This window comes from Rattus norvegicus, chromosome 2, assembly GCF_036323735.1.
Source record: "Rattus norvegicus strain BN/NHsdMcwi chromosome 2, GRCr8, whole genome shotgun sequence".
NCBI classification, from domain to species: domain Eukaryota; kingdom Metazoa; phylum Chordata; class Mammalia; order Rodentia; family Muridae; genus Rattus; species Rattus norvegicus.
Genome location: NC_086020.1, coordinates 78,357,716 through 78,383,442, shown reverse-complemented (window position 1 = coordinate 78,383,442; position 25,727 = coordinate 78,357,716). Strand labels below are relative to the sequence as shown.

Sequence of the window (25,727 nt, the reverse complement as noted above, 5' to 3'; positions counted from 1 at the left end):
AACCCTCCAAGGCAAGAAGGTGATGTCCACTTCAATTTAATAATTGATTAAAGAAGCTTACAACCAGTGCTTCTTCCTCCAAGGCTATAAAATTATGTTTCTGGAAAACTAAGAAGGTTTAAAATCCACTTTGGTGACTAACTGTTACCATGGTTACAGAATAATTAGCCTTTTTCTTAAGAGTGTGGGAAATCTTGTTATTGGCAACAGAAAATGTCATGAAATATTCAATGATTTGAAGAATGAAAAATTTGTCAAGTCACTATGATGAAATAATTATGTTTTATATTAGTAAATTTTGTAATTAATAAGATCTGGGGCTTGACAAGTTTCATACGTATATAGCGTATTCTGACCATATTCCTCCCCCAACCCCGTTACACTCCTCTGTTCTCTCCCACTCCTTATAGACATATTTTCCTTCTCAACTAATCACCTATCGCTTTGTGTATGCAAGTAACTGTGGTTGGCTGCACGTTCATGATTGCAATGGCCATGTCCCATCCAGATGGTTATGAGCCACCATGTGGTTGCTGGGATTTGAACTCAGGACCCCTGAAAAGACAGTCAGTGCTCTTAACTACTGAGGCATCTCTCCAGCCCTGCCATGTCCCATCCAGACAACAGTGTTTCATAGCATTCCTCCCTGTCCTCTGCTTCTCACAGTCTTTCTGCTCCATCTTCTAAGATTTTCCTTGAGCATTAGAGAGAGTAGTGCAGATGTTCCATTTAGGGAGGGTCATGCAACAGTCACCTCCTCAAAGCACAGGGACCAGTCAGAAGTCTCTGCATTAACTGTTATCCACTGATAAAAAGAGGCTTCTGTGACTCAGGCGAATAGTAGCTCTAGTTTTGGTCATAAACATCAATAATCGGAATGTAGTATGGCTACATGTCCATTTAACAGTAGCACATTCCTATATTAGGGTCTGTGACCTCCCCATAGACTTTTGATCAGGTTTTGGACATGCATTTCCTCCTATAAAACAGGCCTCCGTTCCAACCAAGAAGCCACTGGATAGCCTCAAAACAATCTTGTTATTTTGAACTAGCCATATTTCTCCTGGCTGGCTCGTAGAGTAGCAATGAAGAATCAACTACCGAGTAAGATCATTAATGAATTTCTCCTCAGCAGTAACCATACCATTTCCAGACATAAGAGCCAACAGAGAAGAAGCTTCTGGCTCAGTTGCAGTTCGATTTCTCTGTGTCCAAAATGTGTAATATCTTCAGCAAGAGAGTCCAAATCTCTATATTTTTAGCTAAAATCTTTGAATGAACAAAACTTGCTGCTGCCTCAATTAGCTCTGTGTGTGTGTGTGTGTGTGTGTGTGTGTGTGTGTGTGTTCACAAGCAACGTCTGTGTTTGTGTGGTATATGTATGGTGGTGGTATGCATGTGGTCTATGTCTTGCGGTTTATGTATTATGGTGTGTGGGAGGTATTTGTATGAGTGTGGCATATATGTCTATGTTGTATAGATGTGGTGCACATGTATCCATGATATGATATTCAATCTAGAAGCAAAAGGCAATGACAAGCAGGTCAGTCCTTCACACCTGACATATCACTGTATAATTAAGAGTAATGATTAAGATGTTTTGTTCACTAATCATAAGATATGATCATCAGTCACAAAAAATTATTTAAATCTCTGTGACAGTCGCTATAGAAAGTCAAGAAAGAAGATATGAAGCCAGCAAGGAGCAAGGGCAACTCTCCCAAATGCTGCAAGTGGTGAGGGCTGAGTAGGGAGAGTGCATCATGCCCCACCCCACCGTCCCCATCCCCCCACTCCACCCCCCACCCCCCACCCCCGCATACACACCACCTGGAGGCAGACACACCTCCTTGACTAGGGCCAGCATTACTGGTGCTGTACAGGTAAGGTACAGGGTCTGCTCTCCTGAATATCTAATTTCTTAATAATTACATTAATATCAAGTATACAGAAATTAAAATACATTGAGAAAACTCTAATTGGAGATGCCAAAAATGTGTGTCTTGCATTATTTTTAATTTTAAATACACTATTTAATAGTACCTGTGAGCACAGACCTAGATTCTGGAGCTCAGAAACTGTGATTTTAGATGCTTGACTTTCTTACCTGCTGTGAGGGGTTAAACTGTATTCCTTCAAAACTCATACACTGAAGTTCTAACTCCCAGAACCATGCGATATGACTCTATTTGGAGATAAAGTATCAACAAAACTAATTAAGGTTGAATGAGGTCATTGGAGTGGACCTTAATCAAATGTGACTTGGTTCTTGCAAGAAGAGATTAAGACACAAATAGGCACCAATAGGTGACTGAGTGGAACAGATTGAAAGCAGAGTCTGTGACAGCAAGGGGGACATTTCAGAAGAAACCATACATGATCACCTTTACTTGGGGTTCCTGTTCTGCAGAAATGTGAGAAATTGACTCAGACTGTTTAAGGAATGCTGCCTGTACAGTTAGTTTTTCAGGGCAGTCTTAACAGATTAACTTATCTACCAAATGGGCTTACACTGAATCAACATGTCAGAGGAGTTAGGAAAACAATAGACACATATAAGAGGCAAGATGAGCATATGCTTATAACCCTAATAATTGGAAAGCTGAGTGCAGAGGACTCAGAGTTCATGGCCACCCGTAGCCATCAAGTGTAAGTTCAAGACCAGACTGAGAAAACCCCATCTCAAAATAAAAACAAACAAACAAACAAAAAACCAAGCTAACAATTCTGACTAGCGCTAACTGCCTACTACTAAGATCAAAGTTTGGTGTGTGGCTACTGCCTGATCAACTCACTTACTGTATATTTTTACTTCATTCTAAATCAAGAGTTGCTCAGCCAGACAGAATGATACGGTAACCATAACTTTCGGTTTGGTTTTGAATATTAACTACTGACTGTTCTTCTGCCTTCCTAACACAGGCAGTCAGCCACCATGATGAATGGCAGGTATGTGCAGTTTTTCATGCACATGCAGTTGAATTGCAGATTGAGGAGTGCCAATGATTCATTTAACCTCATAGAGTTCGTTATATCAGTTAAGAGCAGGGAGGGGGGATTTATGCTACTTTGTGTGTCAGGCAATAACTCACTGCATTAAACAAGATTATAAGTCTTAACCAAAACTTTCCCTCTTCACAAATCCTAACCTAATTCTGTCTTTACTTGGAGAGGAAGGATTGGTCATAAATTCTCAAGGGCTGTCAGAAGAGGCACACCAGTTCAATGGAGGAGAGGGGAGGTTAGAGACAGCTGGAATAAAAAACATGGTTTCAAAAGAGGCACAGAGAAAGCAAGGAGATCAGCTAGTAAATTTATCTGGATTGCTCAGAGAGTGAAGACAAGAAGGTGGATTTATTAAGTGCCTGGTGACAACCTGAGAAGTTTAATGAGCATTATGATAACAATGATAGATGAGATGGGATATGTTTAGTGGTGATATGTAAGAACCATTGGACAGTAAACAGCCTTTAAAGCAAATCTGGAAAAATCTGAAAATATTCTGCAATGACAGTAAAAGGGTGACTCAGTAACACATAAGGAAGTTCCCCCAGGGGTTCTCTTTTAGTTGCTGTAGAGATATCTGGATCACTGAAATCCAGAACTTGGGGAAGTCAATCTGGAACACACATGTTGCTCCCATCCAGCCCTACAGCAAAGTCTGGCACTAAAGGTTAAAACCCAGAAAAACATGGAGAAAAGCTAGTTTGGATTTCAAAAAATTTCAAAAACTGGTTTTTGGGTAATATTTTTCTTAGAATCCATGCACACACTTACATACATGTGTATGCACATACATATACACATGTGCATGCACACAGGCACATTGGGAGTTTTCCTCACTTTCTCTATTTCCCTGAATAAATCTGTTTACTCTCCTTTAAAAAAATGGTTTCTCTGTTTTAGGGTATACTGAGTCCTCTATGGTTACTATAGGTGGGACAATGTGACACAGTTTCACCCATGGAGCAGAGCTAGCAAGGTATGGGTTTCTACCAGTGTTGACAGTTGCTAGGCATGAGGCTTGCTTGTATAATAATGTACATAATTTACAACATAATTTGTGTTCCTTCTTAGGGAGATGTTCTCCCTGCTAAGGTTATCGGGAAATGTTCTCTCTGCCAAGGTTAATGACTCCATGATAATTAGAAGCAGCAAAAGTCTAGAAGGTAAGGGTATGATATTCCAGTGTTCCTCAGCAAAAATGGCAAATGCTGTGACCTTCAGGACAGCCCTTAAGGCTGTAAGAAAGAACTCTGAAAGCATGAGTTTAAAACTATATAAACAGGATTTCTCAACTATGCCAAATATAAGGATGCAATAGGAATTGTATGAGGGGCTTCACAGACCTAAAACAATAGACACAATCGCACTAATGAGCCATCTTGTCAGAAAGATATCAAGGAAGGAGATAGAGATTTGGGGAGTGAGGCAAGATCCCACCCAGCTAAATTCATTGTTGTGCAGGCAGATTTCTGAGATCAAGGTCAGCCTAAGACAGAGCAAGTTTAGGTCCTAGGTGATGGGAATGGTGATCTCAGAGTGAGATCCCACTCAGCTAGCTTATTGTTTGCACTTACAAAGGCTGGCAGATCTCTGAATTCATTTGCAATACTGAAAAAAAAGATACTTGCAGTCTTTTCCTAAGAATCAAAGGTCATAAAATGCTGATTCTTGAGGTAATCAAGAGAGAACCTGGAGTAAATGACTGTATTGATTCATAAACAAAAGGTTGGGATTTGGTCTGCAAGAGAGAGCTACCCAAGGAGGACTACTGCCTGGAGAGCGAACACTGATCTTTTAGACTTTTTCTAACAGGATTTCTGACCTTGGTTGGAAAACCCACAAATTACTTAGAAAGCTAACATAGCTCCTTTCAGCTTTTCTTTTTGAAATTTGTCCAGTGGGTTATCTGACTTTGGCTGGAAAACCTAAGATTTTTTTTTTCTAGCAACTTTCCTGACTTTGGTTGGAAAACCCATGAGATCTTTTAGAAATTTTCCTAGTATGAGAGAGCTGTCTCTAACAGGAAGCTACCTTAGACAGAGAGTTGTCTCTAGCCAAAAGCTATGTGAAGAGTCATCTCACATAGAACACAGAGCTGTCAGCTTGTACCCAGAATTGACTTCAAGTCATTTCTTTTGAAGCTCTCAAACACCCCTTTCAAAGCTCCCAAGAACCTCTCTCTAAGTCTAGGGTTGTCCTTGACAAAGGTGGTGACTCAATCACTAGGCCAACACAGTTGAGTTTACTTTGCTTGAATGACCAAATAGAATCACATGTAATGAGGAAATTAAGGCATACACGTAGACTGAATGATTTTTTTTCTTTTTTAATTTTGTGAAGATGTTCTTAATATTCTTTACCTTAGTTAGGAATCCTATAATTACTGTTTGATAATAAAACCAACTTAGCCAAATTATTCTGCATTCTGTATTTATTACACTAAGTTACTAAATCCTCCTGTATTGTTTATTATCCAGCCTGTCCTGGATTCAGAAATCCCTCCTCAGAAAGAATAGATCTCCATAGGTCATCTTCCAGCAACTAGATCAACACCTTCAGCTGTGACCTCTCTGCTGTATGTCTGTCTCTTCTCTTTTTTGTACCTTCTTAATATACAGTTGTGTTTAACTTAATATGATAATTCAATAGCTATGTGCCAAGCTTTGATGACTTTTTCTCATCAAGCCCCAAATTCCAGAAAATTAAAAGCCAAAAATAAAAACAAAATCCCTTTATCCTTTCCAAATTACTTAATGTCAATCGAATTGCCCCAAATAACATTTTCTGTTATGAGATATCTCAAGTACATTGAGAATCATAAAAGAGGAAGAGGGTGAAGAGGACAAAGAAGAGGAAGAGGAGGAGGAGGAGGAAGAAAATGAGAAAAAAGAAGAGGGGGGTGAAAAGAAAAGAAAAACAAAGAAACCACAGCTTAAATACCCTTGCCTCCTTCACTTTTCCTTTTCTTTTCTCAATGCTGGTAAGAGAGTCAAGGGCCCTGACATGGTAAAACAGATACTTTATAACTGAGCTACATCCCAGGCCAGTAACTTCACTGCTATCCAGCATCATAGACCCATAAGGCACGGGTAGTAGGCTTTAAGCTGCTAACAACTGTATATAGTACCATTTGGTATTGTATACATGCAATTTTCTAGCTGAGAGATGATTGCAAATGCATGAGTATGGTGTCTGAAAAAAATGCAAGCTCCTTAGTCAAGTTGTGTTTACAACTATCAATGTAGCTGTCAATTTGATTTGCACATGAAACTAAAATAATGAAGACATAGCTAGAAAAACTAACTTCTTGGGATTATAGTTATGCAGAAATCAAATTAGATGATTTGCAAACATGTTCAATTAGATAATGAGAATATTAAAATTCAATAAACCTGTTATTTGACTGGATCACCTGTAAACTCCTCTTTAAAAAATGAGCAAGTTGGCCCTGTATGCTACTCTCTGTATCATCATAGCTTTCTGAGGCTGGTAGTTCTTCTATCCACCTCTAACAACCCCACAAAAACTACATGTAATAAGTAAAGAGTCATTCCATCCCCCTCAACAGTGATGATATTATATCTAGCTGTGAGACACCAGGATCACGGCCTCAGCACAAAGAGTGGAGACTGGAAATAGAGAAACAAAGGTGTTGGTTTCCAGATGGTGAGAAGGGCTTCCCTGGTGTCTCTGCACAGTGATGTAAATCATTGTTACCCCAAAGGATATTAAGCTGCAATCGGGCACGTTGACTTGTATTGTACAATGAATGCACACAGCTAGTCTGAGTGTTAATTTGTTATCAGTGTAGCTGCATGAAAGTTATCTGCATAATTTCCTCTGACAATTGATTCATTCTGGGGTTGCAGGGAGAGGGGGGAATGAGGAGGACTCTGGAGTTGGATATCAGACATCTGTAAAGCATGCTTTTGTTCTCACCCAGGTACTGCAGACTGCCTTGATAGATAATGGCCTGCCAGAGGAAAGCTGTGACTTATTGAGACTTTATCCTTTTGTACAAACATGGCCAGGTTCATTATCACTTCTAGAAGGAGTCTGCCACAGGACTGACAACTTGGGTTATAAATGGTGTTTTCTAAACATCCAGAGACAAAATGCTTGAGATCTGAAAACACTTTACAGACACACCAGGGCAAATTAGTATGCACTGTGAAATGACCTCAGCCTTCAATAGTGCTAACATCTAGCTTCTCTTGATCACCGAGAATGAGAAATGAGAAAGGGAGAGAATGAGTAGAAAGAGGTAATTATTTGCCAAAGAGAGAAGTTGGCATCCTGACCAATTTCAGCGTCTAGGGGAGACCTTTGTGCCAGTGTAGAGAGCAGAGAGGAGACCCCATCTTCCTTGTATGCTTTCCTTGATTCCTTTTCTTGCTATCTGGGCCAAGACTGATCTGTGAGTCATTCTTCACAGAAAGGGTGGGAGCGAGTATGAGGGATGGAAATAAAAGCAGACCTCACTTATCTATTGCATGGCTTTATTCGAAAGGGTCTAAATATAATTAAAGCTAATATTATTGGCATGCATCAACTCTTGGATTCTTAAAGACACATTTGTTTGAAATATTCATTTCCATAAAAGCTTCTGCATAAGTTAGATGCTTTTAACGTTTGCTCTATTATCTGGAAGTGGTCAGAAAGACAGGTATTCCAATGGTCAGAAAGACAGATATTCCAGTGGTCAGGAAGACAAATATTCCAAAACAGTGGGCTGGCACTTAGAAACCTCCAACTTAGACCTCCAGTCTCATCAGTGAAGGATTATGATTACAGACTAAATGGGGCTGAATACTTCAATTTTAGAAGGATGCCTTTCCCCAAATGTCCTACATTCTGACACGCAAAGAAAATTACTGGACAATTTTAAAGTTTTAACGGCCAATCTACCAGTAGTTAAACATCTGTCTTAGTATTTCTGGAAACGTCTTTCCTTGAAGGCAGCAGGTGGCACTTCCTGCTGTCAGAGAAACTGAGTTTATACATACAAATTTCTTATGCCAAGATGTCCCTCTAGTCAGGGAAGGGGACAGAGCTCACGTTGGTTGCCAAATAAGCTGAACACTGACACAAGTCGTGGTTTTGTGAAGTCAGATAAATTTAAATTCTTCATAAAACTCTGGTTTTGTAGACAGTTATTTTTGTTTTGGTGAGGAGCAAATCTTTACATTTAAAACCATGCCCTCCCAGTGGAAGGGGAAGCCCTGGGTCCTGCTAAGACTGAACCCCCAGTGAACTAGACTGTTGGGGGGAGGGTGGCAATGGGGGGAGGGTGGGGAGGGGAACACCCATAAGGAAGGGGAGGGGGAGGGGGATGTTTGCCCGGAAACCGGGAAAGGGAATAACACTCGAAATGTATATAAGAAATACTCAAGTTAATAAAAAAAAATGCCCTCTGTATTTCCCATTTACATCATGCCTGCTTTGGCCTCAGGCACAAATACTAATAAGATGACAGGACTATAAGTTCCAAGTGCCTGGTAGAACATAAACCCATTTTTTAAATCACTGTGAAAAGCTGCAGTATTTCTAATCCTGTTTTTCTATCAAGATGACATCACTACCAGACTGATGATTCATGGGCATGTGGCATAAGTTGCAGTCTTAGGCCACTTTAGTCACTGGGTCACCTATGCCTAAAGGGCAAATATGTCCCTTCCCTAACTCAGCGGCAAAATCGCAAAAAACAATTTGCCTGTTTGAATCAAATTGATCCAAATGTGAACATAGAGGCTCACATTCTTCTATGGGTTCAGGAAAGGGTTCAAAGGAAGCACACAGCTCCCACAGTTTGTGAAACATTCACACTCTCTGCCTCACCTCTAAATTTGATCATTAACTCTAATACCCTCAAAAGTTATAGAGGGTCTCTGTTCACTTTGGAGAGGGAAGGATTACAAATAGAAAATCCTGCCCAAGAACAAAGAGTAGGAGGGAGGAGAGAGGCCAAGAACTTAAGTTCTGGATAGGGCACTGATGAGATAAACTCTGGGTTGCTGGGCAGGAAGGATAAGGTTCTCACTGCAGCCTTTGTAAAGAAAGAACCTGATGAAGAACACAACCTGAGAAGCCTCTGATGCTCCCAGGCCTACGTGGTCTCCTCCTGATGACCAGGCATATCTCCCAAATCAATGGACGTTCCTCCAACATTTGATACAAGATGGTATCAAAACTAAGGTCTGTGGGTGATTAAAGGGACTCATTGGTCTGTGCCATAGTTCCATTCCAGCAACTATACAACACTAATGTATTTAAATACTAGTATACTCTAAGAAAATCCAAGAATCCTGGTGGAAAGGATTCTGTCTCTGACCTTCACAGTCCTTGAAGATCTGATCATGCTTCAAAGAAAGCCTCTGCCTCCCAAATAATTTTGTGCTCCTCATAATTAATTTGATAATCTGAAGAAACTGTTATCTTTACAGTGCTAGAGAGATAGCTCAGCAGTTAAGAGCATGTTCTGCTCTTGCAGATGACCTGAGATCAATTACCAGATGTCAGGGATTGGCTCTAATATTTTGTCTTAATTCAGCTCCCAAAATCACATGGGAATCTGTGTGTCCAAACACTGAGGGTCACTGTCCCAATTTATTTTTTTATTAATCCATAAAGAGCCAACAGCCAATGGCTGGGCAGGGTGAAAAAGGCAGGACTAACAAATTCGCCATGAAATTGAAGCAGAGAGATCATATTTAAGAACGGCAGGAGAGAAATCATCCAGCAATGTAGGTGAGAGGGCCGTCCAGCAGGAAACAGGGCAACAAAGATAAAATATAGATTTAGAAAGTATTAACTCAGGAATACCAAAGGGGAGTGTGTGCTAGCCTTAGGGAGGTTTGGAAGTGCCCAACCATTGAGCTAGTCAAGGCACATCAAAATATGAAGCTTTTGCTTGTGTGTGTGTCTGTGTGTGTGTGTGTGTGTGTGTGTGTGTGTGTGTGTGTGTGTGTGTGATTCATTTGTGAATCCAGAGCTCTTGGGTGAGTGCAGAGAAGAATGTGCACACCAGCTGGGAGCCCAAAGAAGATTAGTCACCGATATTCCCAGAAGCCATGCTGAGCTGCTGTCAACTACCTCTAACTTCAGTTCCAGGGGGATCTGATGCCTCAGGTCTATGTGGACATCTGCATTCATGTACACATATCTACACTCACACATACACATTCAAGTAATGTAAAATAAAGTAAATCCTGAAAATCTTGAATTTACAGAATATATAATGAAGCCAATCATAATTCATACTACAAGTAATTTATATTCATCAATTAAAATATAAGAATCTTTAAAAATAAATGCACTTTGTGATAATTTAGCTACCATAAATAGTGATTCCTCTGATGGATTCATTTTTGAAAAACAGAGTTTATTATCAAGGCAGTCCTGACTGGGCATAGTGATACAGGGATACTTGGGAGGCAGAGGCAGGCAGACCCTCTAGGAGTGTGAGGCCAGCCTGGTCTATATAGTGAGCTCTAGGACAGCCAGTGCTACATGAAGAGACCCTGTCTCAAAAAAATAAAAATAAAAATAAAATAATAATGATGATGATGGTGATGATGATGATGATGATGATAATAATAATAATAATAATTAATAATGATAAGGCAGTCAGGCATGGGGTGAGGGATTGATTACCCTAACTGTAATCAATCAAATATAAGTTTAAATAAATGAGAAGCTGTATATTATTTACATGGCAATCATTTTTTGCAAAAGAGAGTTTATTAGCAATGTAGTTAGGCATTGAGAAAGGCCCAAATCTGTTCCTGTATTCTCACCAATATGACAGATTTTAAAAAGATTAATAGTGTCTGGATTGTGAAAACGTGGTTTCTGGTTTCTAACATCATTATGCATGGGTGGAAATATATTCAGACCTAATTAACTTGAAAATGTGTCCTAATCTAATAAATTTGTAATATGTAACCCTAGTAACCTAATACACATGCATACACATGCACACACACAGAGATGCACACACATGCACATACACGCATATGCATGCACACTCATGTATGCATGTACACATACATTGCATATTTACTTTATGTTTATAATTATATATTTATATGTGTAAATCTTCAAATATATATACTCTTAACAAAGAGGTAGAGATATAGCTCAGGAATAGAACATTTACATGCAAAATATGTATCTGATATAATTAGAGAGGAGGCATCTTACAAACCATAATTGGAAAATATGTGGGATACAACTAGTGAATCAACATGAAGGTTACTACCAAAGGGAAATTTGTTAATACTTCAAAGTAAAACTATCATTCACTCCATCCCTAGTGCCCACCCAACTATCACCCTCTAACAGCTTATATCTAAAACCTGCAGGTCACATAGGGGTGCAGTTTACTGGCTTCTCTCCATGGCTTGCTCAGCATGATTTCTAAGAAAACCCAGGACCACCATCCCAGGAAAGGCATCACTCACCATGGACTGGGCCCTCCTCAACTAACCACTAATTAAGAAAATGCCTACAGCCAGATTTTATGGTGGCATCTTCTCAATTTAGGTTTTCTCCTTTCTGGTGAAACCTTTCTGATGAAACCTCCTTCTAGCTTATGTCAAGTTGACACAAAACTAACTGGTTCAACTGACCCCTTGTCAATTTGACACACAAACAAGTCACTATTAAACCACAACCTTTCCTTTTTTGTTCATCCCCAATATCTCACATTAATACAAACATCACAGAATAAAATACTTCAAATTTTAAAAGTCCTGTGGTCTTCAAAAATTCAAGTATTTAAAAATTCAGTCTCATTAAAAACCAAAGTCTTTTAAAATTCAAATTCTCTCAGCTGAAATACTTTTTTGCTTCAGGAAGGAAAAACCAGGGCACAGTCACAATCAGATCATAGCAAAAACCAAACTTGAATGGTTTAAATAACTCAATGTCCAAAGACAAGGATTTGATAACTACCTTCTGGCCTTCCTCAAAGGGTTTGGCTCACTTCTCTGTGTCTGCTCTCTGCAGCACACACAGCTTGTCTTCTAGGTTCCAGGTGGTTTTATTCCACTGCTGCTGCTGTTCTTGGTGGTCATCCCATAGCACTGGATTCTGGAGTCTTCTGCTGCAAATGGGCTGTGCTTTCACCAACAGCTTCTGCTAGGCTCTCTTCAGAGACTCCAGCCCTGCCACACAGTGGCAAACCTCAGCTGCTGTCCATGGTTCTTTCGTGCCTTCAAAACCAGTATAACCTGGGTGGTTCTTGCACTATCAAGTTCAGTGCACAGGAAAGGGTACAACCTTGACCATGTCTGAAACACAGCATCTATGTGCTGATTCCCAGGAAATACTTCCCAAATTTCATTAGGAGGTATTCCCAATGATGCTGATCTCTTCTTAATCACTGCTAATTTCTCAGCTTCAGCTAGCCAAAATCGATGGTCCCAGTCTTGATAGGATTTTATTTCAGCAGTTCTAGTTTCTTGCTACTCAAGGCCAACTCCAGCCCTAGATCACCAGAACAATAGAATCTTAAGTCAAAATAGCAAATGGCCCCAGTCTTTAAACTTCAGAACCTTCAGAAGTCAGGTCTTCATCCTCTGCATTTCTCTCAACATTCTTAGCCTTCAAACTCCCACAGAACAGCTCACCACACTTTGAACATTCAATGGCTTTTTAACCCAAAGCTCCAAAGTCCTTCCCCAATTCTCCCCAAAACACATGTCATAACAATACTCAACTCCTAGTACCAATGTTTGTCTTAGGGTTACTATTGCTGTGATGATCAAATGCCATGACAAAATGAAAGTTGAGAAGGAAAGGGTTCATTTGACTTATGCTTCCACATTACTTTTCATCATTGAAGGAAATCGCCACATGAAACAGGGCAGGAACCTGCTGGAGGCAGGAGCTGATACAGAGGCCATGAAAAGTGTCTGCTTCCTGGTTTCCTCCTTATGACTTGCTCAGCCTATGTTCTTATAGAACTTATGACCACCAGCCAAAGGACAACATCACCACAATAGGCTGGGCCCTCTCCTAATCAATTGCTAAGTAAGAAAATATCATAGACCAGTTATTATGGGAACATTTCTATTTCCAGTGACTCTAGCATGTATCAAGTAACATAAAACTAGCCAGCACACCTGAGGGGAGAGTGGCAGGGAAGCTATTTTAAAGATTAAGTGGGCAATATTTAACACCTAGGTGTCATCTTATGAATTCCTTCCTGTTTCTTACCCCCAAACCCTAGTAGATCCTCAGTCTTTTCTTGGTGAAAATGTGATTTTCCCCCTCCAACAGACTTTTCCATAGTTCCACATTTATAAACCATTGTTTCCCCCAAGATTTAGATGATTGTCTAAACCAGCTGTGTTTTTCTTATCCATACTGTGCCAATTAAATGAATCCTCTCTGTGGTATTCTCTATATAAAAAGAAGCTTGAAAGTGAAGAAATACTTGTGTTTGTGTAAGTGCTTTTGGGGAACGTTGCTAGTCTCATCCACACAGGCATATCCAGCACACAAAAGAAGCATAGCAATAGATTTCACACTTATTTTTCATTAATTTATACAAATTAAAGCTTCTGGCAAGATGTCAACCACTCTTATTGATTACCTCCTTAGTTGAGGGCATTGTGTGAGTTAAGGGAATAGAAAAGATGCATGAACAAGAACTTTGTAGTCCGTAAGTGACTCAGTCAATTGCTTACACTGGTTGAAATTGTGACCATTCGAAATGCTCCCTATATTTATAGAGATTAATGGCCAGAATTGTTAGTCCTCTGTTATCTCTCTTGCCTTTAGCCCTTTAATTTACCAGTGACTACACACAGTGTTAATAAATCTTGGGCATATGCACAGTCATTTTTGCATCCTTCTCGAAGGAGATATCTTATGCACCCCTTCTCTAACTTTGAAGACAATCAATCAGACAACAAGGCTTGTTCTTGAGACCTGCGCAGGCCGTTCTTTACCTCTCTTCAGCCATCATCATTGCCATATATACTATTTTTTTAACTACATAAACTTAAAACTTTCAAATCCTCGTCTAAAATGATGTTATCCTGCCATAGACAAACTAGATGTTTATCAACATTCCATCATTGCAACTCAAAGAAGAAAAGGTGTAGTGTGTCTGTTTTTGAGGTTTTAGTCTATGGTCCCTTGGCTCTCTTGTCTCTGGACCTGTTGTGAACAGAATGTTATGACAGAAGCACATGGGAGAATAGAGCTGAATAGAGCTGCTGTTCTCAGGGAAGCCATGAACACACAGAAAGAGATGACCCAGGGACAAAATATAGCCTTGAAGGCCATGTCTCCCAAAGACAACTTCCTCTAATTATAGGCTGTATCTAAAAAATTTTCACCATTGACAATAGCTCACTAAGTTATGAATCCATGTGTTAAAGGTCCTGCTTCTAAATACTACTGCCCTGAAACTCTAGCCTTTGACATTTGGTCTTTCAGCAAGTGTCTTAAGATCTAAACTCTAATATAATGAGAAGAATTTCACATTTTCATGTTGAACAATGCACTGTCTTTTGTAAGACAGGACTGAAAAAGCTTAATTTAGCAATAATGATGAAGTTATTTGTCTTTCTTGATTTACCAGGGAATAGGGTGTAAGTATTGCTGTTTGGAGAGCAGTCCTGGAGCAGGAATGGATTATGCAAATGTTCCCAAGCCTCTTGGTTGCTGTTAGTTTACCTGGAAGCATATCTGGTGTGTCTGATGGCTTAGAATTCATAGTATGTTATACTGTTGAATAAACCGCAAGTCCACATTAGTAGTGTGTCATCTATGTTCAATGCAGTGATTTTTTTTATCAAGTCAAATAATTTTAACCTCAAGAGTTATAATTTGAGAGTACTTTGTAATAACAATGAAGTAGATCTAGGGAGCATTGTCTACTGCAAAGAAATATAAGTTGCCTATTATCCACATTATGTTGGACTTCCTCAGTTTTAGAACTTTATGTTCCACATAAATAGAAATTCCCCCTTTCTCAGGAAAACAGGGTAGTTTTTATAATAGGAGTTACTGATCTAAATTTAGTTAGTCAGAATTGATCACCTTTCCCTGCTTCTTTGCTTCATTTAGAGTTGATGAATAATTATAGACAGTTGGTCCTCTGTGGTTTCCTTTGTATACTGAACCAGCCACAGGCTGAAAACATTGAGAGAACACTGTGTCTTTACTGAACATATACTGGCTTTTTGCTTTCTTATAATTGTTCCAAAAAAAGAATATTACTGGATCACAATAATTTACATTGTGTCAAGTATTGTGAGTGATCTAGACATGACTTACGGTATAAACGAGGCTATGTTTATGTTACATACAAATACTTTATTCTTTTGTACAAGGGGCTGGAATATCCTTAGATATTGCTATCTACACAGGTCCTTAGATAACCCTCACTGATGAAGAAAGACAGCAGTAGATTTATGAAACACAACATGACATTTTAATGGATGTACAGTGGGGAATGACCAAATAAAGGCCATAATGCATTCATCACCTCACATATATACTTTAGATTGAAAGCACATAAAACTTATTTCCTAGTGATCCTTCTGATAGGGATCTTGGAATATATAATACCTAACCAGCGACTCTAGTCACGGGCAGAGACCAGTTCATCACTAAAACTCTCTACAGCAGCATCGCCCCCCATCCCAGGCACGTTGCTCCTTCTCTCTCCAATTTCTGTGAATAAATAAAGTGTGGCACATGTACACAATGGTGAGCTATTCATCCATAGCTTTACAAAGGTTGTTCTGTGATTTGCAACAACATAGATGAACCTTGAAGGAAAAAAATAAGTGATCAGTATCCATTTGCTGCCTAATGGCTTCACTCAACACCTAATCCAAAGCACAGCTGTGTCATAGGACCCAATGGTGACACTGACAGCTGTGTCATAGCACTCAAGGGAGACACTGACACAGTGAGCATGTGGTTCAGAAGCTCTGCCAGAGTTTATTACGGTGGAGGGAATGCAACTTCTATGACACAGCTCACACATATATGCAAAAGTTGTACCCATAAACCATCAAGTAGAGAACGGTGCTGCTCTTCATTATTGTTCTCTAAAATGGTTTATGTTTAAGGAACTGGCCCATATGTCATGGAAGCTATTAAGTCCAAAATCTTCATGCTGAACAGAAGCTGGAAATCTAAGACGGGGTTCAGCTTGAAAGAAGGACCATCTGTTGCTAGAACTCTCAGAGGAGGTCGGCTTCCTCTACTGAAGCCTTCAGCTGATTAGCTGGGGCCCAGACAGTCACATAATGACAAGGAATTGGCTTTATTCAGAGTCCTCTGGTTTACATTTTAATCTCATTTAGAAAGAAAGTATCTTAGTTAGGGTTTTACTGCTGTGAAGAGACACCAGGACCAAGGCAAGTCTTAGAAAGGACAGCAATTAATTGGTTCTGGCTTACGAGTTCAGAGGTTCAGTCTATTATCATCAAGGTGGGAGCATGGAGGCATCCAGGTAGGCATGGTGCAGGAGGAGCTGAGAGTTCTACATCTTCATCTGAAAGCTGCTAGTGGAAGACTGACTTCCAGGCTAGGACTAGGGTATTAATGCACACACCCATGGTAATACACCTACTCCAACATGGCCACACCTTCTGATAGTGCCACTCCCTGGGCTGAGAATATACAAACCATCACAGAAAGAAAGAAAGAAAGAAAGAAAGAAAGAAAGAAAGAAAGGGAGAGAAGAGAAAAGAAAAGAAAAGAAAAGAAAAGAAAAGAAAAGAAAAGAAAAGAAAAGAAGCAAGGAAGGCAGGCAGACAAACAGGGAGGGAGGGAGAGAGGGAGGAAGGAAGGAAAAAAGGGGAGAAAGAGAGGAAGAAGGGAGGAAGAAAAGAGGAAGAAAGGGAGGACGGGAGGAAGAAAGAAGACAGGGAAGGAAGGAGAGAGGGAGGGAGACAGAGAAAAACTGCAGCAAAACTCCAGGCTAATAATTGACCAAATATCTAGGTACTACAACCTAGTCAAGATGACAAAAAAAAGTAATCATCAAGAAGAGGATGAACTAGAAGCCTTAGTGTGAGAAAACACAAACATAGCATATAGCAAGATCGTATCATGCAAAAGACTAATTCTGTAAATGAACTTAGGAAACCATCAGAAATCTCTTCAGAGAAGCAAGGAGGAAGCTGTGACATAGGCCAGCTGCAAGTCCACCCTATACCACATCCTGGCTGGCAAATAACACTCCCCAAAAGCAAACAGCTGAGACAACAAGGAACCACTTTCCCACACATCCACCAGACCTCCAGAATCAGAAGAGGCCATCATAGACTGCCTGGGTCCAAGACTACCAAGAAAGGCCTTACGATTTCTCCTACCCCATGTGCCAGAACCCCACCAACATCATGGCTACAAAGGCTACAAGACCAAAATGGCTTTCACTGCCCTTCCTATACACAGCACTACAGGGACGTCAGGAGCCAGCAGCATCTGAGAATTTACCTTTCACTTCAACACAGCTGAACCAGCATCCTTTTTATTCGTCTTACTCTCCTTTACTTTTTAATCTGTTCTTGCATGTGTCTCATGGTGGTTTTGCTTTTGTTTGTATGTTGCTGTTAGGTTTTAGAACTGTTTGTTTTTCTGCCTGGTTTACTAAAGACATTCTTTATTCTCATGCCTCAAATACTTGTCCTCTTATCCCAATGTACTTTTCTTCCTCTCATCTTTATTCCCTCCTCTTTTAGCTTAACTATAACCTTCTTCAGCTTTAACAGTCTGTAAAAATCTATGGACTCCAACCTTCCCCTCCTAACTACTTGACTCATATTAATTTTTTCAAAGTTGGTTTAGTGCTTCATTCTTCTCACCCTACTTTCCTCTCACTCCTAGTAGTATTTATTAAAATCTAAATATGCTATATGCTGCCTTTGGCTGTTTATCATCAAACACTTATTGAAGTCAAAAGGCCACTATTATTTATTGGCTAATGCAACATTTGCATAGTGGTAGTATCAAGCAGTTGTGACTGCCCTTGTTGTTAGTCTTCTGCTCAGGAAATAATATATAATTTATACCATGTGTGTACATTGCACTCCTGGACTTAGGAACTATTTTCTGAACTGCACACTCAACAACAATGTCAACAACTATGACATCCAACCTCCATGTGAGCATTACAAATACTTCAACTGAAAGAAAATAGCTGATTCAAAATAAAACAAGCAAAACATTGTACCATATTCATAAATCCCAATGCGGTGAAAGACCCCCGGAGTGAGGAGACCCTCACTCAAGTCTCGGGATGACGCAACCCCCCAAGAACTCACACAAGACCGTCCTTGTTGTAATTACATGAGGTTTATCGATAGCAACCAGTGCACTGGGGTCGAGACTCGTATCCCACGCAGGGGCAGTGGAGTTCGACCCCGAGAGGCTGGGAGAAGAGGTATTTAAAGGGAGAAACTGCAACCCGAGGGGGCAGGGATGGCATCATAGAATAACAGTGAAAAATCACAAGGAAGAACTCTGTCCCCCAAGATTGTTTCCTAGGAGAAGCTGTCTCTTACTTCTCAGATTGTTTAACTTCATGGTCCGCTAGTTCCTAGGAGAAGTTGTTTCTTGTTTCTCAAGATTGTTCTCTAAGATTTATGGTCAGCTAGTTTCTGGGAGAAAGCTGTTGAGCTGGCCAATGTAATTATCCATTCTATAGTCCTAGGAGAGGCTTCTTGGAACATACAATTCTGGGGCCTAACCTGTATTCTTTTTCTGCTCTAAACTTTGTGTCTAGGGGGGCAACTTTAAAACTTTTATCTTTCAGCGGTAATTATAAAAGACATGAAAAAAATGACAGGATAACTTATAAAAATTATTAAATCGAAGGAGAATACGAGGCAGGATGATGGAGGCTGAGATCAGAAATTGCTCAACGCTCACTACAGAAGTTTCCTCTATAATGTAGATGGTAACTAACACAGAGATGCACAGCTGGACAATATACAGAGAGTGAGAGACATTGGACCACACAGCCCTACATGGGATGGATGTCTTCTTCAACCTCTCCCCTCAAGGCTCAGGAACTGATGCACAAGTCAGGGCAGAAAGATTATAAGAAAAGGTGGTGGATGACTCTCAGAAAACAGCATCTTCCAGACACAAGAAGACTAATTTACATAAAAACTCACAGAGGCTGTGAAAACATACACAGACCTGCACAAGTTTAAACAAGACAGAATCAGGACCGAGAATGGTAGTACTTAGAGAAGTCTGACCATGCTGCTAGAATATGAGAGCCAAAGTCAGTTATATATTAAATAATACAACCAGGAAATGCTCCAGAAATCATTAGAAGTTTAACTGGTGATTGAAATTGAAAATAATTATCAGGCAATTGTTCCTGTTGTTTAATGTAAAATTATGATCAAAAGTTTCCTGACTCTAAAGAAAGAAAGGGGAACCAAACAAGAGGCATTTACAACCCCAGGTAAAAATGATAAACACAAAGCAAAGAAATAACATTAGAAAGTGTAAGGAAGACAGCACAAAGTCACCTCAGCAACAAATATTAGATCACCAACAGATATCTCATTACTAACCTTCAAATCCAGGAATCATGGGACCATGAATCTAGGTCATGTCAGGTAACAACTGGTAATATGGCCATTTTCGGCAATACTATCCTTTAGATTTGATGAAGAAATAAGACTGTAAGAAGACATTTAAAAGAATACTGTACACAGAGGAAGAAGAAACGAAAGAGATAAAGAAAAGAATTCATCATTTCCTCAAACAAGCAGGCACAACCAAGAGAGGAGAAAGTAAAAAAAAGCAGTAATCCAGTCAACCAGAAAGACAACTAGAAAAATCCTAGGAATTAGTTAAAATCCTCCAGTAGTAGCCTCAAATGGAAATAATCTTAGCTCACCAATAAAGAAGTACAGAGACCATGACTGGTCTAACAAAGTTTTCTATTGTCCCAAAGAAATATACTCATAGGCAAAGATACCTAGAGACCAAGAGTCAAAGGGTGGAAGTCAATCGATCAAAGTCCCAACAAGCTGGTATAGTTGTTGTAATATCTGATAAAGATTTCAGACAAAATGTACGAGATAAAGATCAGTGTATGAAGGGAAGGTTTTATCAAGAACCTATAATAAATGGGTAGGTAAATAAATAAATAGATAAGTAACAAATGTTGAAGCCCCTAGTTTCAAGAAATCAAATTAAAACATAAAATAATAGGATAAGAACTAGTACAAAGGGAGTGACTTCAGTACCTGATTTTAGTCTTTAGACATTTAGACAGTAATCTAAACATAAACTAAAAAAAAAAAAAAAAAAAAAAAGCTTGGTAGAGCACTGGACTGTGCCACCAGACAGACATAAGAACTGGTGAGGTGAAGTGAGCTTAATCGACAAATGGGATCTCATAAAACTTCTGTAAGGCAAAGCTTCTGTAAGGCAAAGGACACTGTGGTTAGGACAAAACGGCAACCAACAGATTGGGAAAAGATCTTTACCAATCCTACAACAGATAGAGGCCTTATATCCAAAATATACAAAGAACTCAAGAAGTTAGACCGCAGGGAAACAAATAACCCCATTAAAAAATGGGGTTCAGAGCTAAACAAAGAATTCACAGCTGAGGAATGCCGAATGGCTGAGAAACACCTAAAGAAATGTTCAACATCTTTAGTCATAAGGGAAATGCAAATCAAAACAACCCTGAGATTTCACCACACACCAGTGAGAATGGCTAAGATCAAAAACTCAGGTGACAGCAGATGCTGGCGAGGATGTGGAGAAAGAGGAACACTCCTCCATTGTTGGTGGGATTGCAGACTGGTAAAACCATTCTGGAAATCAGTCTGGAGGTTCCTCAGAAAATTGGACATTGAACTGCCTGAGGATCCAGCTATACCTCTCTTGGGCATACACCCAAAGGATGCCTCAACATATAAAAGAGACACGTGCTCCACTATGTTCATCGCAGCCTTATTTATAATAGCCAGAAGCTGGAAAGAACCCAGATGCCCTTCAACAGAGGAATGGATACAGAAAATGTGGTACATCTACACAATGGAATATTACTCAGCTATCAAAAACAACGAGTTTATGAAATTCGTAGGCAAATGGTTGGAACTGGAAAATATCATCCTGAGTGAGCTAACCCAATCACAGAAAGACATACATGGTATGCACTCACTGATAAGTGGCTATTAGCCCAAATGCTTGAATTACCATAGATCCCTAGAACAAACGAAACTCAAGACGGATGATCAAAATGTGAATGCTTCACTCCTTCTTTAAATGAGGAAAAAGAATACCCTTGGCAGGGAAGAGAGAGGCAAAGATTAAAACAGAGACTGAAGGAACACCCATTCAGAGCCTGCCCCACATGTGGCCCATACATATACAGCCACCCAATTAGACAAGATGGATGAAGCAAAGAAGTGCAGACCGACAGGAACCGGATGTAGATCGCTCCTGAGAGACACAGCCAGAATACAGCAAATACAGAGGCGAATGCCAGCAGCAAACCACTGAACTGAGAATAGGACCCCCGTTGAAGGAATCAGAGAAAGAACTGGAAGAGCTTGAAGGGGCTCGAGACCCCATATGTACAACAATGCCAAGCAACCAGAGCTTCCAGGGACTAAGCCACTACCTAAAGACTATACATGGACTGACCCTGGACTCTAACCTCATATGTAGCAATGAATATCCTAGTAAGAGCACCAGTGGAGCTTCCTGGTTGCTGCCGCTGCAGAGAGCCCCTGGGCAGCACCCCACGAGCGAACTTGAGCCTCGAGACCACAGGTAAGACCAAATTTTCTGCTGCAAGAAAGCTGCCTGGTGAGCTTGGGACACACGGAAGCAGAATTTCTCTAGAACCGGGCACGTTCTGTGTTTACCGGAAGTCCCACACCCGCGGATCCCGGCCCGCAGCAGCTCTCTGCTCCCAGACCCGGTGAGAGAGAGACCCAACCGCCTGGTCAGGTGGGCACTCCTGAGGCTGCAGAGCGGAAGAGACCACCAACACTGCTCACCCCTGCCCACATCCCTGGCCCAAGAGGAAACTGTATAAGGCCTCTGGGCTCCCGTGGGGGAGGGCCCAGGAGCTGCAGGACCCCTGCCAGAGACACCGCCAGACCCTGAAGGAAACAGACCGGATAAACAGTTCTCTGCACACAAATCCCGTGGGAGGGAGAGCTGAACCTTCAGAGAGGCAGACAAGCCTGGGAAACCAGAAGAGACTGCTCTCTACACACACATCTCGGACGCCAGAGGAAAAAGCCAAAGACCATCTGGAACCCTGGTGCACTGAAGCTCCCGGAAGGGGCGGCACAGGTCTTCCTGGTTGCTGCCGCTGCAGAGAGCCCCTGGACAGCACCCCACGAGCAAACCTGAGCCTCGGGACCACAGGTAAGACCAAATTTTCTGCTGCAAGAAAGCTGCCTGGTGAACTCAAGACACAGGCCCACAGGAACAGCTGAAGACCTGTAGAGAGGAAAAACTACACGCCCGAAAGCAGAACACTCTGTCCCCATAACTGACTGAAAGAGAGGAAAACAGGTCTACAGCACTCCTGACACACAGGCTTATAGGACAGTCTAGCCACTGTCAGAAATAGCAGAACAAAGTAACACTAGAGATAATCTGATGGCGAGAGGCAAGCGCAGGAACCCAAGCAACAGAAACCAAGACTACATGCCATCATCGGAGCCCAATTCTCCCACCAAAACAAACATGGAATATCCAAACACACCAGAAAAGCAAGATCTAGTTTCAAAATCATATTTGATCATGATGCTGGAGGACTTCAGGAAAGACCTGAACACACTTAGGGAAGCACAGGAAAACATTAATAAACAAGTAAAAGCCTACAGAGAGGAATCGCAAAAATCCCTGAAAGAATTCCAGGAAAACACAATCAAACAGTTGAAGGAATTAAAAATGGAAATAGAAGCAATCAAGAAAGAACACATGGAAACAACCCTGGATATAGAAAACCAAAAGAAGAGACAAGGAGCTATAGATACAAGCTTCACCAACAGAATACAAGAGATGGAAGAGAGAATCTCAGGAGCAGAAGATTCCATAGAAATCATTGACTCAACTGTCAAAGATAATGTAAAGCGGAAAAAGCTACTGGTCCAAAACATACAGGAAATCCATGACTCAATGAGAAGATCAAACCTAAGGATAATAGGTATAGAAGAGAGTGAAGACTCCCAGCTCAAAGGACCAGTAAATATCTTCAACAAAATCATAGAAGAAAACTTCCCTAACCTAAAAAAAGAGATACCCATAGACATACAGGAAGCCTACAGAACTCCAAATAGATTGGACCAGAAAAGAAACACCTCCCGTCACATAATTGTCAAAACACCAAACGCACAAAATAAAGAAAGAATATTAAAAGCAGTAAGGGAAAAAGGTCAAGTAACATATAAAGGGAGACCTATCAGAATCACACCAGACTTCTCGCCAGAAACTATGAAGGCCAGAAGATCCTGGACTGATGTTATACAGACCCTAAGAGAACACAAATGCCAGCCCAGATTACTGTATCCAGCAAAACTCTCAATTAACATTGATGGAGAAACCAAGATATTCCATGACAAAACCAAATTTACACAATATCTTTCTACAAATCCAGCACTACAAAGGATAATAAATGGTAAAGCCCAACATAAGGAGGCAAGCTATACCCTAGAAGAAGCAAGAAACTAATCGTCTTGGCAACAAAACAAAGAGAATGAAAGCACACAAACATAACCTCACATCAAATATGAATATAACGGGAAGCAATAATCACTATTCCTTAATATCTCTCAATATCAATGGCCTCAACTCCCCAATAAAAAGACATAGATTAACAAACTGGATACGCAACGAGGACCCTGCATTCTGCTGCCTACAGGAAACACACCTCAGAGACAAAGACAGACACTACCTCAGAGTGAAAGGCTGGAAAACAACTTTCCAAGCAAATGGTCAGAAGAAGCAAGCTGGAGTAGCCATTCTAATATCAAATAAAATCAATTTCCAACTAAAAGTCATCAAAAAAGATAAGGAAGGACACTTCATATTCATCAAAGGAAAAATCAACCAAGATGAACTCTCAATCCTAAATATCTATGCCCCAAATACAAGGGCACCTACATATGTAAAAGAAACCTTACTAAAGCTCAAAACACACATTGCACCTCACACAATAATAGTGGGAGATTTCAACACCCCACTCTCATCAATGGACAGATCATGGAAACAGAAATTAAACAGTGATGTAGACAGACTAAGAGAAGTCATGAGCCAAATGGACTTAACGGATATTTATAGAACATTCTATCCTAAAGCAAAAGGATATACCTTCTTCTCAGCTCCTCATGGTACTTTCTCCAAAATTGACCATATAATTGGTCAAAAAACGGGCCTCAACAGGTACAGAAAGATAGAAATAATCCCATGCGTGCTATCGGACCACCACGGCCTAAAACTGGTCTTCAATAACAATAAGGGAAGAATGCCCACATATACGTGGAAATTGAACAATGCTCTACTCAATGATAACCTGGTCAAGGATGAAATAAAGAAAGAAATTAAAAACTTTTTAGAATTTAATGAAAATGAAGATACAACATACTCAAACTTATGGGACACAATGAAAGCTGTGCTAAGAGGAAAACTCATAGCGCTGAGTGCCTGCAGAAAGAAACAGGAAAGAGCATATGTCAGCAGCTTGACAGCACACCTAAAAGCTCTAGAACAAAAAGAAGCAAATACACCCAGGAGGAGTAGAAGGCAGGAAATAATCAAACTCAGAGCTGAAATCAACCAAGTAGAAACAAAAAGGACCATAGAAAGAATCAACAGAACCAAAAGTTGGTTCTTTGAGAAAATCAACAAGATAGATAAACCCTTAGCCAGACTAACGAGAGGACACAGAGAGTGTGTCCAAATTAACAAAATCAGAAATGAAAAGGGAGACATAACTACAGATTCGGAGGAAATTCAAAAAATCATCAGATCTTACTATAAAAACCTATATTCAACAAAATTTGAAAATCTTCAGGAAATGGACAATTTCCTAGACAGATACCAGGTATCGAAGTTAAATCAGGAACAGATAAACCAGTTAAACAACCCCATAACTCCTAAGGAAATAGAAGCAGTCATTAAAGGTCTCCCAACCAAAAAGAGCCCAGGTCCAGACGGGTTTAGTGCAGAATTCTATCAAACCTTCATAGAAGACCTCATACCAATATTATCCAAACTATTCCACAAAATTGAAACAGATGGAGCCCTACCGAATTCCTTCTACGAAGCCACAATTACTCTTATACCTAAACCACACAAAGACACAACAAAGAAAGAGAACTTCAGACCAATTTCCCTTATGAATATCGACGCAAAAATACTCAATAAAATTCTGGCAAACCGAATTCAAGAGCACATCAAAACAATCATCCACCATGATCAAGTAGGCTTCATCCCAGGCATGCAGGGATGGTTTAATATACGGAAAACCATCAACGTGATCCATTATATAAACAAACTGAAAGAACAGAACCACATGATCATTTCATTAGATGCTGAGAAAGCATTTGACAAAATTCAACACCCCTTCATGATAAAAGTCCTGGAAAGAATAGGAATTCAAGGCCCATACCTAAACATAGTAAAAGCCATATACAGCAAACCAGTTGCTAACATTAAACTAAATGGAGAGAAACTTGAAGCAATCC

The 25,727-nt window shown here is 40.2% G+C and overlaps 1 non-coding gene across 1 annotated transcript; it reads left to right on the top strand.

The window, feature by feature from the left end:
- Positions 1-4,783: 4,783 nt before the first annotated feature.
- On the top strand, positions 4,784-4,846 carry LOC120101219 (U7 small nuclear RNA). Its single transcript, XR_005501604.1, has one exon. It is a non-coding gene; the product is annotated as a U7 small nuclear RNA (small nuclear RNA).
- The last annotated feature ends 20,881 nt before the right edge of the window (positions 4,847-25,727 follow it).